Below are 16,853 nucleotides of genomic sequence, written 5' to 3'. Positions count from 1 at the left end.
TATTCGAATTATGTATTTACATATATCTAAATGAAATAGACATATAAGTAGCTTAATGTGTTAATCAGAACTTCAAGAACTTAAAAATAAGAATATAATTGACTATAAGTAAAGTTTAGACTTTGATTTTTTTTTATATGCTAGACTCAGACTTTATAAAGTTTACATAGATTGGGTTTATTCTCCTCCAATTGTCAACTCATAAAAAAATACTGATAATTACATTCAAGTTCAAAATGATATTTTTTATGCTTTAAAAAAAAGAGTAATGCAAACTTGTATTTAGGAACACAAATTAAAATTTTAAAAAAATAATATTTTATTGAATATTGTATATTAATTTTAATAAAAATATAAAGTTAATTTTTTAATTGTTTTTCTCAATATAAACTTTCTATAAATAATTTCTTTTTATCTTATATCTTTAGGACACAAATTAGCATTGTTCTTAAAAAAAAATAATTGGGTAAATACTAGTTAAGACTGAATTTATTAAAGACATCCTTCCATCAACAAATATAAATAGATAAATGTTTACTTTATCTATTTTGTTATTTTGTTAGATAAATAGATTAAAAGTGTACCATATCATAGCCAAGAAGAAGTCTATATGATTAATAGGTATAGGTCAAAACATTTCATAATTGAATTGGGACCCCTCTTATAAAGGCATTTCAAAATCCCCGACATGTTCATCAATACCTTAATAACAATGTGGTAGGTGGACCGTCCCTTCTATCTTAAACATCATCTAGATGATAAGCTAGTTTGGAAACACAACAATACATACACTTTAAATGCTAAGGGAGCACGTGATTGTGAATCATAAGTAGCACCATCTTCACTGAGAAAAAATAATTTGGAGCTCATACATTAACGTAATCATAATTTATTAATTTTATTATTAATTAGTTAAGTTTTCTCGTAAAATTTGAATATTTAGGTTTTATTTGACTAATGACAATTTTCACTTCAAAGGATTTTGATTTATTTTGTAGTTCTCGGGAATTCAAAGAAAGAGGGAAATAAAAATATTTTAGATTATATTTGTGTAGTATTTGGACATATCTATAATTTTGTAATTTTGATTGAGGTGTGACCGACAACAAATTAAATATAACATTAGGGCTATAAATTTCATGAAGAAATAAAAGTATAAATAAGAATATAAAATGACAAAAAAAATAGATATAAAAATTCTGATGTTGTTAATGTACAACACATAAGAGGAGAACAAACATATAGAAGAGAGTACCCTCTCTCTCCTACATGTTTGTATACTATCGTCAATTTGATTGACGTCTCCTCTTTGTTGGAAAAAACCAGAAATGGAGTGGTGAAAAACAGTGTGTTTGGGAAAGATGAAGATGATAATGTGAATAGAGAGAGATAGAGAAATAGAGAAAGATTGAGAGAATTGAATCATATGACATTAACCTTTCAACTATGACATACAATGTCTATTTATAGGGTACAAATTGGAACCACAAACAGGCCCAAGAATAACAGAAAAAAACAGAATTGCAAAAACAGCTTATTTTCAAAACAACTTATCCAGTAAGTTGTTTTCACTGCAGTGCTTTTTAAAGCTTCTATCAAGCATTTGAATTATTAAGGACTTCTAATACACCACCTTAATTCAAATGCTCCACACTCATCATGCTCAACTTCTTCACAAGTCTCTTGAACACATCACTTGTCACGCCTTTCGTTAACAAGTCTGCGACTTGTTCTTCACTTCTGCAGTACCCTAAACGCAACTGTCCGGAGCTTACCAATTCTCTCAAATAGTGGAATCGCATTTCAATATGCTTGCTCCTCCCATGTGCTATGGGATTCTTAGCAGGGTTTATCGCTGAAATGTTGTCCACAAGTAGCAAAACAACCTCATTTCTACTGCTGTCCAACTCCTTACATAGATTCACCAGCCACACAGCTTGGCATGCACACATCGACACTGCTATATACTCGGTCTCGCAAGAAGAGAGGGCTACAACCGGTTCCTTTTTCGAACACCAAGAGATTGGTACCTTACCGAACATAAAGAGATACCCTGCCGTAGACATCCGATCATCCTTATCTCCGCACCAATTGGAATCGGTGTATCCGAGTAACTCACAACTTTTGCCCATGTCGCTTGCCGGAAACAAAATTCAACAACCAAGAGTACCTTTCACATATCTAAGGATCCTCTTAACTGCTGCCAAGTGTGATACCTTCGGCCTCTCCATGAATCTACTCGCAATACCGACACTAAACGCCAAATCTGGCCGCGTATTGCACAAGTAACGCAATGATCCTATCAATCTCCGGTGTTGAGTAGGATCCACATCTTGTTCTTCTTCACTCTTGGACAGCTGTAGTCGTGTCTCGGCTGGTGTTGTGGCAGCATTGCAATGCTCCATATCACACCTCTTCATAATTTCCATGGCATACCTTCTTTGGTGCATGAGCAGTCCCAATTTTGTCCTTTGGAACTCTATGCCTAAGAAGTATTTCATGATACCAAGATCACTCATTTCAAATTCCTTCATAAGCTCTCCTTTGAACTTTGAAATGTTCTTTTCACAGTTGCCGGTAATCAACAAATCGTCCACATAAAGACAAAGAATGATTACTCCCTCACTTGCATCTGGTTTCACATAAACTCCGTGTTCGGATACGCATTTCTTGAAACCAACATCGCTAAGAAATCCATCTATGCGTTTGTTCCAAGCTCTTGGAGCTTGTTTCAAACCATAGAGTGCCTTCCTCAACTTATAGACATTTGCCTCCTGATTTTTTATCACAAAACCAGGTGGTTGTCTCACATATACCTCCTCATCAAGTGGACCATTCAAAAACGCAGATTTGACGTCCAATTGATACAACGGCCAGCTGTTGTTATTTGCCATCCCAACAACTAACTGAATGGTTTCATGCCTTGCAACTGGAGCAAACACTTCATCGAAGTTTATCCCTTCCTTTTGCAAAAATCCCTTCGCTACTAATCGAACTTTATGCTTGATTATCTCGCCTTTCGGATTCGCTTTCACTTTGTAGACCCACTTCACACCTATCGCCTTTTTACCTTTCGGTAAATCAACCAACATCCAAGTACTGTTCTTCTCAATCGAATTCAGTTCTTCTTTCATCGCACACATCCACTTTGGATCGCTTAATGCCTCCTCCGTATTCACCGGTTCGGATTCGCCCATTAGAGCGAAGTGAATAAGATCACCCTCATTGTTGATCTCGTTATCTTGGAATAATTCACAATCACGGAGTCTTTGAGGCAATCCTCTTTGCCTTGTTGGTCGTCTACTTGATTCACCTGTTTCGGTTACAAAAGGTTGTTGTACAGTACCTTCAGCAGGCTGAGAATTCAAATTTTCCTGCATGAAATCGATTTCACCTTGAGGCAAATCGATTTCAACCTCACCAGAACCAGTTCCAGCAGCTCTAGAATGCTGATTTTCCTGCATGAAATTGATTTCATCTTGAGGCAAATTGATTTCCTGAACTGATATGGCAGATTTTCTGCTGTCAAACTGCCGAAACTCGTCCACGATCACATCTCGACTTATCACAATCTTCTTGTTACTCATATCAAACAGCTTGTAGCCTCCGGTAGGATGATAACCAACCAGCAACATCATTTCACCCTTGTCATCTAATTTCTTTCGAATCTGACCCAGAATATGTCGAAACGCTACCGAACCGAAAACACGCAAGTGACTCAAACTTGGCTTGTGTCCACACCATACCTCTTATGGAGTAACCTTGTCCAGCTTCTTTGTAGGACACCTGTTTATCAAATAGGCAACTGTAGAAACAGCTTCTCCCCACAACTCTTTCGGAAGATTTTTCGGTTTCAACATGCTACACACCATGTTCATAATCGTCCAATTTTTTCTCTCGGCAACACCATTTTGCTGAGGCGTATAGGGTGGTACAACCTCACGCACAATACCCTCATCGTCACAATAACTCCCAAATTCCCTCGAAGTAAATTCTCCTCCTCCATCGGTTTTGAGAATTTTGAGTTTGTGACTACTTTGTCGCTCAACCATGGATTTAAATCGTTTGAACATATCAAACACCTCATCCTTCCTCTTGATTAGATAAATTCACAGCTTCCTACTGAAATCATCAATAAACGTGACAAAGTATCGGTTACCTCCATACGAATTGACTTGCATCGGCCCACACACGTCCGAATACACCACCTCAAGAAGATGCTTGGTCCTATGACCTATATCCTTGCTGAAAACACTCTTGTGTTGCTTCCCTTGAACACATTCAACACACAACTCAGCTGGAACCACGATTCTTGGCAGCCCGGTCACCATACCATGTCTATGCAACGCGTCGAGGTCTCGAAAATTGAGATGACCAAGACGGTAATGCCACAACCCCTCCTCACGACTTGCCGCTGTAGCTAAACATCGATGCTCCATTACTTTTAATGCTATCTTGAAAGTTCGATTGACAGCCATCGGTGCTTTAAGTACCAAAACTCATTTTCGGTCCAAAACGCGCAATACCTTGTTTTCCATGCGAATAATGTAATCTTTCTCGAGTAGTTGGCCAATGCTCAAGAGATTACATTTGATTCCTGGAATGTACAACACATCCTTGATCAATGAACGACCACCATCTTTCTTCACGATCAAGACATCTCCAACGCCATCGGCGGATAACGTCGTATCATCGGCAAATCTCACTTTATTCTTCGTGGCTTGATTGATCTTGATAAACCAATCCTTTCTTCCTGTCATATGAGTCGAACAACCAGAATCCAAGTACCACTCATCGCTACTTTGAATTCCATCTCAAACCGTTACCGTTGCGTTTTTCTCCGAACGAATTTCTGCAGAATTGTCTGCACTGCTGCCACTGCTGTCCAGCCCTTCTCTCATGCCATAATTCTCTTCCGTGATCATCACAAGAAGCGTATTATCATCATTCGCTTCTTCCCTAGCAAACTTCGCCTCATCTGCGCGATTTTCTCTTCGTTTCGCGTGGCAATACTTTGCAAAATGCCCAAGCTTTTGACAATTGTAACACTTCACGTTACTTTTGTCGAATGGCTTGTGGGTTCCTTGATCACCCTTCTTGGAGCTTCCCTCACCTTTTTGCCCCTTTGAATTTTGTGAATCTCTACCACCAAAATTCTGGAAATTGGACTTACCTCTCAGATGCCCTTTCCTCTCCGATCGTTTACTCTTCTCATGAAGTCGCGCTTGCAATGCTATTTCCGACTTCACTTTATCGTTTCCCCTCTCATCCATTCGTTGTTCATGAGCTTCTAGTGAGCTTTGAAGCTCCTCCTTCGACAACGACGATAAATCCTTCGATTCTTCAAGCGCAACGACAATGTTGTCGAATCTTGGCATTAAAGAACGCAAGATCTTCGACACAACATTCTGCTCTACCGTAGTTTCCCCGCACGACTTGATTTGATTCACCACACGCGTAATACGCGTCACATAATCGTTTATCGACTCATTGTCCTCCATTTGCATTAACTCGAACTGTCGCTTGTGAGTTTGTAACCTCACCACTTTGGCTTTGGCAGCCCCTGCATAAGCCTTCTCAAGAATCTCCCACGCTTGCTTTGCGGAATCGCAATCGCCTACTTTTTCAAAGTTGTCACCATCGACACAAGAATGGATCAAGAACAGCGCTTTGTAATCCTTCTTCTTCTCTTCTTTTAACGTAGCCTTTTGAGCATCTGTAGCTCCTTCAACGAGAGACGTAACACCATCTTTGATTACCTCAAGAACGTCTTGATAGCCGAACAAAACCTTCATTTGCTTCGCCCATTTGTCGTAGTTTTTCGAGTCTTGGATTGGAAGATTGGTAGGTATTTTATCGTTTGAAACGGACATGATTGCAACGGAATTGGATCAGAACCAAGCTCTTGATGCCAAATGTTGGAAAAAAACCAGAAATGGAGTGGTGAAAAACAGTGTGTTTGGGAAAGATGAAGATGATAATGTGAATAGAGAGAGATAGAGAAAGATTGAGAGAATTGAATCATATGGCATTAACCTTTCAACTATGACATACAATGTCTATTTATAGGGTACAAATTGGAACCACAAACAGGCCCAAGAATAATAGAAAAAACAGAATTGCAAAAACAGCTTATTTCCAAAACCACTTATCCAATAAGCTGTTTTCACTGCAGTGCTTTTTAAAGCTTCTATCAAGCATTTGAAGTATTAAGGACTTCCAATACTCTTATGTGTTGTACACTGTCTTAATTGAAATGACGTCTCCTTTGTGTTGAGATTTTTATATTTGAAAGTGAATTAATTTGAATATTTATTTGAAAAATTAAATTATTTGGGTAAAAATTTCTTAAAGTTCTCTATCAACTTTTATTTAAGGAGAAGAAAAAATGGTTTTGAGGTCATATTTTAAAAAAAATATATTTTTGTGAAAGCACTAACATAGTAGGATATTAAGGTAGCATATTTCAACGGATTTATGCGTTGAAACTTCCGCATAACCTCTATATGTATTACCTTTATACTTCATTCAATTGTTGTGTTTATTATATGAGTAGATAAACTCTCTATTGTTAAGGATGATATCCTATAATTGAATAAATTGTAATATACTCTGAATTATTTATTGTAATTGATTCTCTGTTATTTATGTATGGTTTATATTGATATGTACTTAGTACTTTTTACTTTATGGCCAACTGTAAATTAATTTATGATCATAAATTAGAATGGAATTTCAACCAATAATACTTGATTATTCTTGCTAGTTATCATCTAAGCTCGTGGATAACATCTTGAAACTATAATGTTCATGATAATTAACTATTCAGTCTTATCTTTAATTCACTAATGGTCATATGGGTTTACTATAGTACGGTGGTTTTTTTATCGAGATAACCCAGTTTTTCAAAAAAAATCCCAAAATACCCCACGTTTCAGAAAATTTCTCAAAATACCCCATTTTTAGGAGGAGGCGCCAATTCAATTGGCGACTCCCTTAAAAAAGCCTCAAATGACAAAACCTCCAACATGAAAGTTGTAGATATTTTTAAGACAATGAATTTGGACATAAATTTTGCATCATTTGGATTTTTTATGAGAAAGTTATGGGCAAATGAAATTGGACTTCTGAGTTTTTCAACTGTTATCTGACCTATAATGTTTTGTATTATCTCATGTGTTTCTTTTAGAATTATGAAATTTTGTCCAACATAACAATTGAAGTAGACATATCAAATTTTCAATGCATTTGGTCCCACCTCAAAATAATTAAAAATGAGTGTGTTAGGTCCCTGCGAACTTGACCCAAAATTAGGGTTTCTTTCAAAATGACCTATAATGTTTTGAAATGAATGATGACCTTCCATCCTTCAAATGGATTTTTGATGAACATGAAAGTTGTTCATATGGCAACTCTTCTTAAAACTTGAATGGAGGCGTCAATTGGATTGGCTAGGGCGAGTAGTCGCCAATTCAATTGGCGACTCCCTCATAAAATGCCTTTTTTGTCTTATAAATAGATGCGTTGTGTGACCAATTGTTCCACAACTCATATAATCATTTGGATATCATGTTTGGTGTTTGCCGCCGATACGGTAAGGTGATTTATGTGAGAGACAAACCTCAATTGCTGATGCTGTTTTGGAACATCACCACGTTAGATCAACTGAAGAGGGAGCTGGTTCGATGGTTATACGGGAAAATACCAGAAGGGAAAAAAATCAGAAGTATTGAGAGACTTGACAGTATCTTTGGTTGGGTGCGAATGAAGACTGATAAGGATGCTAGGGAAATGATGTTCGGTCGAGACGACATTAATTTGATTGTTGTAATCAGTTAGAATTATTTATGTTTTCAGATGTTTTGTACTGATGTTTGTTATGAAACTCGTTGTAACAAGAACTTAATGATATATAATGATTGATTGTTACATAAATACAATGTTACAAAAAGCTTAAGATCTATATGATGCTCCTTGATTGGGACAGTTGTTTTTGTTGTGTCCTGGTTGACGAAAGATACTACATAATCTTATCATTTTATCTGTGGAATCCATCTCTGTTCTGATACGTGTGCTGTTTGGCCTTCCTTTCTTCTTTCTACGCATCTCTTCATTGTGCCAAACAATATCTCCTTCATATGGAGGCCAGTAATCCTCCATTGGTAGTACTGAAAAGCTTTGACTATATACATTCATGATGGTGTTGGCCTTGTACACATCAGATAAATGGTTGTAAGCGTCTTGACGAGTATAAGCGCATGCTGCAATGACATGGGAGCAAGGTATGCGGAAGGCCTGAAATTTTCCACAATCACACCAACTTCTGTGTAGTCTAACAGCGTAAGCTAAATTTGGTCTCCCCTCATTGTTGCCCATTGTTTCCTGGACGCTGAAATTTTGCCTATGACGGTCAAAGACTGTTACAACGTGTGTGCTAGCTTTGATGCTCTCCTCTTTCATGACCTTCATGCAACACTCACTAAATACTTGCCCAGACATTAACACTGCACTCCATCTTTCACCTCTGCTTGCGAACATAGAAGCCAACCTATAATAGGTTGATCTTACCAAGGCGGTTATCGACAGATTTCGAATTCCTTTGAAAACCCCGTTCATGCATTCCACAATGTTTGTTGTCATGTGGCCCATCGACAACCACCGTCAAATGCTCTTGTCCACTGCTCTACTGGTATGTTATTTATCCATCTCCCCGCGTCTTCATTAGACAGTCTAATTTCATCATGATAATATTGAAATGACGGTTGAGTTAAAGCATACCCAGCATTCATCACCTTCTTGCGAAGATTTTTATCTTTTATAGCACGCATGAGGTTTTGTGCAATGTGTCTGATACAGTAGACATGTGTAGAAGGAGGATCATGCCATCCGTTGTCATGGTTGTTGTAGGCACTCTCAATGGCAGCATGTCTATCATAAATCAAACATAGATTGGCTTGTGGAGCCACATGCGTTCTGAGATGTCGAATAAAGAAACCCCATCCACCAGCCGTTTCACCTTCAACAAGAGCAAAGGCAATGGGAAAGACATTGTTGTTACCGTCTTGTGCAACCGCCATGAGCAAAGTACCCTTGTATTTTCCGTATAACCAAGTGCCATCAATTTGCAAGATAGGTTTGCAGAAAGCGAAACCTTTGATGCACGGGTCAAATGCCCAAAAGAGACGGTGAAATATTCTATTACCTGTAGCACAGGTTCTGTCTGGCATCATTGCTGGCACTATCTCCATAATTGCCACAGTTCCTGGGACATATGTTTTTAGTGCCCATAAAAACCGTGGCAATTCCTTGAATGAATCCTCCCAGTTGCGGAAAACCTGTTCAACAACCTTTGTCCTCGCAATCCATGCTTTCTTGTAAGATTGAGTATAATTATATGTTGTTCGGATATGGGATATAATTATACTCACCTTCACTAATGGGTCTTTATTTACCAATGGCAGAATGTCTTGACATATCAAAGTTGTGCTCAGTTTACAGTGATCTTGTTAAACGTTAGTTGCAACGCAACTATGCGGTGGGTCTATTGAAGCGATCTCCCAAGCGTCATTTTTCTTCTTGTAAGACGCAGCCAAACGAAACTTACAAAGCATGTTACGACATTCGATAACATACCTTCTAGAATCAGTGCGTTTCACAGTAAAGTCAGCAAAGTTGTTCATCTGGAATTTTTTGATTGCCAATACACATTCTTCTTTGGTACGAAACATGTCTCCCACCTTTAATTCGCCTACTGGTCTTGGATATGGATTATAGAAGACACTGTCGGATGTTTCATCGTCGTGAAGATCCATATTTGTCATATGTTGAGGCGGATTGTAGGCATGACTAAGAGGTATTGGTGGTGGTTGATCATCATCTTCATCGTCGTTGTTCAGCATGTGATCAACCTGTATCTCGGTCTCCTCTTCTTCTTCATCAACAACGTCGACTTCTACTTCTGCTTCTGGGTTGGGTTCATCTGACCATTGTGCATCATCTGCATCATCTTCACCAGCTTCATCCTGATCGGTTAGTTGAGACTGTTGAGATGGTATACATGGTTGTAGAGTAATGTACAACTCGATACAATTGTTGCCTGAACGTTCATGACTAACAAACATGTTTTCAACATCTTCATCGTCTCGGACCTTAAGGGGAAAAAACTTGCATTGACCATTCTCAAAAAATATTGGATTTTGATATGTGATCTTTGACACAATACCTGATCCTATAAAGGATTGTATTCTTTTTTTCAAATGCAAAAAGGTTGCATTTCTCTTGATCGTGATTCTAATGGTATCAGTGTTTCGAAAACAAAAACCATGAAGCTCAGACTCAAAAGTTTCACCGTTGCAGTGAACGTTGACACTGTATAATGATGAAGATGACATTGTGGAGATGAAAACTATTTTGCAAGGGCAGATGAATGTGAGTGAAGTGTCTTGGATGTTGATAGTAAGACACTTAAATAGATGGTATCAGTTTCTCACATGCTAGCTAGTTCTGAGATGATGTGTCGGACATTCAAGCTACTATGAGATGATGTGTCAAGCATGCTAGCTAGTTCTGAGATGATGTGTCAGTCATGCAAGACAGTGTGAGTTGATGTGTCAACCATGCAAGCTATCAAGAAGTGATTCTTCAGCATGCAGGAGACAGGACATCCATGTGTCTGACATGTAAGTTAGTTCTGAGATGATGTGTCAGTCATGCAAGACAGTCTGAGATGATGTGTCAACCATGCAAGCTATCAAGAAGTTAGTCATCAGCATGCAGGAGACAAGACAGACACGTGTCGGACATGTAAGATAGTCAGAGATGATGTGTTAATCATGCAAGTCATCCACAAGTGACTTGTTCAGCATACAGGAGACAAGACTGCCACGTATCAGACATGCAGATGGTGTCGCCAAATGGTTTGGCGCCTCCACTTAATGCTTGTACATGGTCGCCAATTCAAGTGGCGACCCCATGCAATCAGACCTCGAAACCAATCATTCAGAACTAGCCTTGCATGCATGGCCCTATGGTGTCGCCAATTTGAATGGCGCCCCCTCTTTAGGATTGTACATGGTTGCCAAATGAGGTGGAGACACCATGCAAACACAAATTTTTATGCTCTCTTCCATTTGCCTATAAATACTTCCACTCCTTCAACAATTCTTCCACACCAACATTCTCACTACTTCCTCTACAATACTTCTTTTACAATTTCATCTTCAACAACATCTTCCAACTCCCCAACAATATGTCTTTACTCACAATGGGCGAAGAACACAGAGGAACAGTTGCAAACATCGCAACATATGTAAGTTTTTTCTTTTGTTAACTTTTTATCTTTCATCTTCACCAACCCCACTTTATTTTGAAATACCAACTTAGTCAAGTGTTATATTATTTCTATTATAGGATGTATCAAGGTTTCGAACTCGAGTCCACGAATTTGTGCCAATGGACCCGATGATTCAACCTTATGTTGAACTCGCCGGTTTTGGTCATATTAGCAAGGTTATGTCTTGGTCTATAGATAACAAGTTCATTCTAGCCTTATGCGAAAGATGGAGGCCAGAGACACACACATTTTGGTTTCCAACCGGTGAGTGTACCGTGACGTTAGAAGACGTCTACATACTTTTAGGACTACGAATTGAAGGCAAAGCTGTTAATGGTAAGACCAACTATGCAAATTCAATTTGCATGGAGCTTTTAGAAACTGATTTGTTAGATGGTAATGCTAGAGGTCAAGGTATACTACTCTCACGCCTAAAGTCATATTATAATAGTTTATATTTAGATGAACATTCTACCGAAGATGCTCGAATAATAAAAACTAGGTGTTACATTATGCTGTTAATAGGATCCTTTTTATTTCCCGAAGGTAGTGGTTCTAGCATGCATATTATGTACTTACCTCTACTTAGACATGTAGATAGAATAGGTAGTTATAGTTGGGGATCCGCTTGTCTAGCCTATCTCTATAGTTCGTTGTGCAAAAATTCCCACAAAGACACATCTACATTTTCTGGATGTGCTGTGTTGCTACAAGCATGGGGTTGGTCAAGACTACCGTCTCTAGCACCGGTCAATAACAACCCCTTCACTTTTCCATATGCAAAAAAGTAAGTTGTTTAAATTGCTATATCTTTACTTACTTCCTTAAAGTTTATTACCTCAAACTAATTTTGTTTAACTTTTTGGTGTAGATGGTCGGCACGTGGTATGGGTTACAACAGATGTCTGAGACACTGTATTACTCAGTATCACAACCTGTTGGATCACCTTCGACCGACAGACGTAAGCAAAATAACTTCATTATTTCGTCATATTATATTAACTTTTTCTACATTCATTATAATCCTATATTCTTTAACATTTCAGTTCATTTGGCGTCCATACCTTAATCTGGATCATGAGCATGAGGTCAACGCAGAAGACGCGGCCGTATGGACAACATGCACACCGATAATACGGTTCATAACTGTGGAGATGCACAACACTGATCGTGTGAAGCTGCAGTTCGGTATGCTTCAGAATATCCCAGATCCCCCAGCTAGTCTAGGAGAATGGCATATGCGTAAAGTGAACGACCAATGGAACTTCAACCCTTGGCAAACCTTTGCAAGATCGGAGTGTCGCAAGTGGAAGCACCGTCATGACCATGTCTTAACTGACGCAGTCATGCCAAATGAGGTAAAACCAAGTCGTACTTATATGGCTTGGTACAGATCGGTTGGTTTTCAATTCATCGCCGATGATATGTACCTCTACGACCCACGCCAGACAAGTTACACACAAGAAGGATCAACATCTAACCCCAACAACATTCTCAGCCCGGTTTCTCACAACCACCTATCCGTCAAACTTTTCGTTTCACAAACACACAAACATACAACCAAAACATGCCATTCACCCAACCCCAATACCAAGAACATACCCCATACCACCACCAACAAATTGACCATCAACCTCAGACCGAACATCGCTTCGCACCCACACCATCACCCTACCAAAGTCGCCTTAGCCAAAACACTAACTGCCCCTCCTCCTACCGTAGCCAAGAAGCCCAAACATCACAAAACCAAAACATCCCACAACCCTATCTCTTCCAAACACCCCAACAACCTTTCCAACCTTTCCTAGACGCATCTTTCACACCCATGTCTCCCTTCAACCGTCCTGGCCGCCCATCCATGAGTCAACCACATCCCAACTTCTCTGGCATGGGTCATGAGCTCAGCTACGCCCGTACACCATCATTGAATACTGAAGATTATGCTGACTTGGCTGAATACCTCAACGGATCTTCTCTTGTAGGAGGTAATGACACTCCTGGCCCCTCAGATGAACAAACACCGGTGCAGAATCGTCAACGTGGGTTAGGGCCTAGGGTTAGGGTAACTAGGGGATGTGGGACCGGAGGTCGGTTAGGTGATCCCGGTCATCACCATTAGGTTTCTTTGTGTAAACTCCAAATTTTATTAATATCAAGTCGTATTATATCAAATTTATCTTTATGTAAACTCCAAACATTAGGTTTCTTTGTCTAAACTCCATTTTGGCAAAATTCACATACACATGTTTTAACTCAAACCCTAATTTTGGGTCAACTACCCAAGAACCTAACTCACTCATTTTTTATGATTTTGAGGTGGGACAAAGTGCATTGAAAAGTTTGAAATGTCTACTTAAATTGTTATGTTGGACAAAATTTCATAATTCAAAAATAAACACATGTCATAATACAAAACATTATAGGCCACATAACAATTGAAATGTCAAAGAGTCCAAGTTCAAGTGCCCATACCTTTCTCAAAAAAAAATGCAAATGATGCAAAATTTTAGTCCAAATTCATTGTCTTGAAAAGATATACAACTTTTATGTTGAAGGTTTTGTCATTTGAGGGTTTTATCATTCAAACAGAAGGGCTTGAAGTTGGTCCATTTTGGCAAAATTCACATACACATGTTTTGACAGAAACCCTAATTTTGGGTCAAGTTCGCAAGGACCTAACTCACACATTTTTAATTATTTTGAGGTGGGACCAAGTGAATTGCAAAATTTGAGATATCTACTTCAAATGTTATGTTGGACAAAATTTCATAATTCTAAAAGAAACACATGCGATAATGCAAAACATTATAGATCAGATAACAGTTGAAAAACTCAATAGTCCAACTTCAACTGCCCATAACTTTCTCATAAAAAATCCAAATGATGCAAAATTTATGTCCAAATTCATTGTATTGAAAAGATATACAACTTTCATGTTGGAGGTTTTGTCATTTGAGGCTTTTTTAAGGGAGTCGCCAATTGGATTGGCGCCTCCTCTTAAAAATTACACATAGGCGCCAATTGGATTGGCTAAGGCACCTGCCCTAGCCAATCCAATTGGCGCCTCCCTTTAATTTTTAAGAGGAGTTGCCAATCCAATTGGCGACACCTCCTAAAAATGGGGTATTTTGGGATTTTTTTTGAAACGTGGGGTATTTTGGGAATTTTTTCGAAAAACTGAGTTATCTCGGTAAAAAAACCTAATACGGTTAATTCACTAAAAATTAGGGATAGATAATCTAGAGAATCATTAGTCATATCAATAGTAGAATTCAAATGTATAAAATCAATTTAGGATACTAAAGGAAAGCAAATTCAGTGTCATCCTTAACCTATTATCAAATTAAATTCGAAATCAATATTTTGTTTAAGTTTAGATTTTTGGCACCAACCAAATTAAACCACCATAAAATCTTTTGTTCAACCAAAACATAATGCAAAGCTCAATGATAAGCATCAGTCTTTGAGTTTGACAATCAATATTTACTGATTTTATTACTTGCAACGATATAGTAGACTTGGCATATATATATATATATATATATATATATATATATATATATATATATATATATATATATATATATATATCTAGTTTGTAACTTCAAATTGATTTTAAACTAATTTATTACTAGAAATTAATTATAAATCAGTTTATAAATATAAATTGGTTCTGAACTAATTTAAAACTGAAGGGAAATGTTAACCAATGCCCTTAAGGGCATTAGTTAAGAGATTAAAAAGATAAGTTGAATATTTTAAAAAAACTAAAAATACATATATTTTTTAAAAATATGTGTATTCAATGCACTGAAAACATAAATAATTAATTTTTTTTTTAAAAGTTTGTGTGTATTCAATGAACTAAACATATAATATTTTTTTTATTTGGAATTTTTAGCAAGTGTTCGGACGCTTGTTAGCAATTAATTATTTTTTATTAAAATGGCAAAAATTAAACTGAACCATTAATTTAGTTCAGTTCAGGGCAGTTCATGAACCGCGAACAACCCTATACAGTCACACTCTCTTTTCTTTCTCTTTTTATTTTCTTTTTGTTTTGTTTGGGTTTATTTATGTTTATTATATACTATTATTATTGATTATTATTTATTATTAATATTTTAGATTTGGGTGTATTTTTTTATGGATCTTAGGCTCATGTTTGTATGTTTTTTATTTTGCATTCATATTTATTCTTCACACCCCATGATCATTTGTACATCCTTTTTGTTTATTTTTGTTATTTTGATTAATTTTAATTACTAGTTAATTAATTGGTTAGATTTTTAATTAATTAGTTAATTATAGTTTTAATTGATTAATTTTCATCTGATTACTAAGTGATTGTTGGGTTATTCATCTAGTCGATTGCGTTGTGATTTCGGAGTTTAAATCCGATTTAACTTCTGAAAGTTACTCAGCCGCATAAATTTTATTGACCGACTTCTTATAGGGTGATTCCAACATGAATTCACTTAAAGTTAGTTTAATATAGCGCTAAATTTATTACTTTAATTTTCGATTTATTTTACATGTGAAAATATCGTTTAATTTATCGAGTTGTTTTACTTCTAGTGTGTTGTGATTTCAAAAGCTTAAATTCAATTTAACTTTCAGAAGTCGCTTGGAAGCATAAATTTTGTAAGTATAGTGTTAAGAATATTTGTATATCGAATAGTCTGACATCGACTATATCATGTAATTAGTTGTAATCTTTCTATATATAATAAAGTTTCCATAGTGCTTTTCAAAACACACGGTTTATTCAAATGTCTCTTAGTCTCTTGTATTTTAACATGATATCTAGAGTCTGCTAAGAGACAATTCTCTCTTTGTCGTGCTTTACCCGGTTGACCAACTGTTTTTCGGTGAGCATTTTTTTTGTAAACCGTGTCATCACTCCGGTTTGCCTCTCACTTTTCAAAATTCTCCGGTAACCTACCAGCAGAAGCGCCTCCTCCAATCCAGACGTTTCCCACTTTTCACCGGCAGAAATCTTCGCATGTGACAGCACGTCCGACAGCCGATTTCGACAATTTTCCCACGCTCTACTCTCCATAGGGCAACTATTTCATATCTGATACTCATGGCTACTCCTCATAACTTTACGTCAAACTACGATGATTTCCTCAGGTGGTATCAAAATTATCAGAACTTAGATTATACTGTTTCGGCAGCACACACTGGTAATTCATCTGCTTATCTCTCTCAATCATCTTCTCTTGGACCTTGGTTCCTTGATTCTGGTGCGTCTGATCATATTACCAATAATAAAAATCTTTTCTCTTCCCTCTCTATGTCCGATTTCTTACCTACTATAACTTCTGCCAATGGTTCTCAAACTCAATTCGAAGGGATTGGTACTGTTTAAATTCTACCTTCTCTCTCTCTGTTACTTTTGTCCTCTATGTACCTAATTATCCATTTAATTTACTTTCAGTCAGTCGTTTAACTCGTTCTCTTGATTGTAGTGTCACATTCACTAACAATAATGTTACCCTGCAGGATTGGAGTTCGG

The sequence above is a fragment of the Lathyrus oleraceus genome, chromosome 4 (assembly GCF_024323335.1).
Source record: "Lathyrus oleraceus cultivar Zhongwan6 chromosome 4, CAAS_Psat_ZW6_1.0, whole genome shotgun sequence".
Taxonomy (NCBI): domain Eukaryota; kingdom Viridiplantae; phylum Streptophyta; class Magnoliopsida; order Fabales; family Fabaceae; genus Lathyrus; species Lathyrus oleraceus.
Note: the sequence above shows the minus strand (reverse complement) of the source record.